Raw genomic sequence first — 3,255 nt, 5'->3', positions numbered from 1 at the left:
CCCCTATGCATAGGTTCATGGGCGGAACCCGCAAGTTGATCACCAAAATATACATCAAGTGGATCAATAGAATACCCCATTGTCACCACAGGTATCCCACGCAAGACATACATCAAGTGTTCTCAAATCCTTAAAGACTCAATCCAATAAGATAACTTCAAAGGGAAAACTCAATCCATTACAAGAGAGTAGAGGGGGAGAAACATCATAAGATCCAACTATAATAGCAAAGCTCGCGATACATCAAGATCGTATCACCTCAAGAACACGAGAGAGAGAGAGAGAGAGAGAGATCAAACACATAGTTACTGGTACATACCCTCAGCCTCGAGGGTGAACTACTCCCTCCTCGTCATGGAGAGCGCCGGGATGATGAAGATGGCCACCAGTGAGGGATCCCCCCTTCGGCAGGGTGCCGGAACAGGGTCCCGATTGGTTTTTGGTGGCTACAGAGGCTTGCGGCGGCGGAACTCCCGATATATTTTGTTTTCCAAAGGTTTTAGGGTATATGGGAATATATAGGTGAAAGAAGTCGGTAAGGGGAGCCACGAGGGGCCCACGAGGGTGGAGGGCGCGCCCAGAGGGGGTGGGCGCGCCCCCCTGCCTCGTGCCCTCCTCGTTGATCCCCTGACGTGCACCCCAAGTCTCTCGTATTGCTTTCTTTCCAAAAATAACTTTTCCGAAGGTTTCATTCCGTTTGGACTCCGTTTGATATTCCTTTTCTGCGAAACACTGAAACAAGGAGAAAAATAGAAACTGGCACTGGGCTCTGGGTTAATAGGTTAGTCCCAAAAATAATATAAAAGTGTTCAATAAAGCCCATAAACATCCAAAACAGATAATATAATAGCATGGAACAATCAAAAATTATAGATACGTTGGAGACGTATCAACACCCTGGCCATAAGGGTAGGGGGCGCGCCACCCGACCTTGTGAGCCCCCTAGACCTCCACCGACCTCAACTCCAACTCCATATATTCTCTTTCGGGGAGAAAAAATCAGAGAGAAGGATTCATCGCGTCTTACTATACGGAGCCACCGCCAAGCCCTGTTCTTCCTCGGGAGGGCAGAACTGGAGTCCGTTTTGGGCTCCGGAGAGGGGAATCCGTCGCCATCGTCATCATCAACCATCCTCCATCACCAATTTCATGATGCTCACCGATGTGCATGAGTAATCCCATCATAGGCTTGCTGGACGGTGATGGGTTGGATGATATTTACCATGTAATTGAGTTAGTTTTGTTAGGGTTTGATCCCTAGTATCCACTATGTTCTAAGATTGATGTTGCTATGACTTTGCCATGCTTAATGCTTGTCTCTAGGGCCCGAGTGCCATGATTTCAGATCTGAACCCTTTATTTTTTCCATGAATATATTTGAGTTCTTGATCCTATCTTGCAAGTTGTAGTCACCTACTATGTGTTATGATCCGGCAACCCCGGAGTAACCATAGTCGGGACCACTCCCGGTGATGACCGTAGTTTGAGGAGTTCATGTATTCACTAAGTGCTAATGCTTTGGTCCGGTACTCTTTTAGAAGGAGGCCTTCATATCCCTTAGTTTCCACTAGGACCCCACTGCCACAGGAGGGTAGGACAAAAGATACCATGCAAGTTCTTTTCCATAATCATGTATGACTATATTTGGAATACATGCCTACATTACATTGATCAATTGGAGCTAGTTCTGTGTCACCCTATGTTATAACCATTGCATGATGAATGCCAACCGACACAATTATCCATCATTGATCCATTGCCTACGAGCTCGTTTCATATTGATCTTTGCTAAGTTACTTTTCCGTTGCCACTGTTACGATTGCTACAAAACTGTTACTGTTACTTTTGCCACCATTAAGTTACTTCCATACTACTTTGTTACTAAATACTTTGTTGCAAATATTAAGTCTTTCAGGTGTGGTTGAATTGACAACTCAGCTGCTAATACTCCAGAATATTCTTTGGCTCCCCTTGTGTCAAATCAATAAATTTGGGTTGAATACTCTACCCTCGAAAACTGTTGCGATCCCCTATACTTGTGGGCTATCAATTAACGCACGGGAAATTATGTCGAACAAGGCTAGTTGTAAGCAGGCTAGCTCTATAGCCATGATGATAGTGACTGCAGATGGTGAGGCTGACTTTGGTATGCCTAACACGGCGCCTACACTCAGGTGTCATCTCCGGCGCAGGGTCTTGTCACTTCACTGTAAGGAGCAGCACGTAATAATTTGACCAACAGGTAGTATAGTACTAGTACATTGGTAGTACTACTACTAGTACTACCACCACCGTCTGGATTTAGTAGTACTACCACGTCCGTCTGGATTTAGTATTTGACTAGCAATATCTAGTAATGCATGTCACAAAAAATATACTACTCCCTCTGTAAATAAATACATGGTGTATTGTTTTATTCCTTCCGGTAGATGGCTCAAATCTGAAGTCTCATCAATCAGACTACTATTGTACTCACCAAATGCTCAGCTTGGTAAGCTACCAACAAAAAATTGTAGTCAAAGACTACTATTGTACTCCCTCCGTACTGGTGCATTAGTCACGTTCCGAAAACCAAATAGTAATACCAAAACTTTTAGGCACGATGCATTAACTACCCACCTCGTTCCCTATTTTTTGCCGCGAAAAAAGAAATCACCCAATAGGAGACGTGGGGTGCGTATGCATTGAATGACTTGAGACTACTTAGCACAACATTTTTTGTTACATGCATTAACATTTTATTAGTTAAGTCAAAGGTCAAAACTTGGCGCAAAATGCACAGGGGACCAATAAACCAGTAAACATCAAAGTTCTCTCGTTTGGCCCCAACTAGAGGTCCGGTGAGATGACTATACTGCACTGGCACGAAGGGGAATGCAGCTTCATTGACTTACTACACCTACCTTTGGGTGTATGACAGGTGGGCCCAACAGGTGGCTGGCACACCTGTCATACAGCCAAAGGCGGGTGCAGTTAAGGCACCGGAGCTCAGTCCCATAGAGGGAGGGCCGAGGAGTAGATGGCCAACACACACGTGAATGCAACGCAGTCTACACTTCTCATATAAATGCTCCCCGCCAGTCCAATCTACGAAATCCTATGCACCTACGCACCCTAACCAAGGGCAAGAGTGATCACTCCAATCGCAAGATCTATTCACTAGAAGCTAGACCCATGGAGGTGATGGGCGCGAGCATCAGCCGGCTATGCCAGATGGTCCACGATGCCGGCCTACGGCCCGGCACTGAGGAATGT

The sequence above is a fragment of the Aegilops tauschii genome, chromosome 2 (genome assembly GCF_002575655.3).
Source record: "Aegilops tauschii subsp. strangulata cultivar AL8/78 chromosome 2, Aet v6.0, whole genome shotgun sequence".
NCBI lineage: Eukaryota > Viridiplantae > Streptophyta > Magnoliopsida > Poales > Poaceae > Aegilops > Aegilops tauschii.
The sequence above is the reverse complement of the archived record's forward strand: the minus strand, read 5'-3'. Positions refer to the sequence as shown.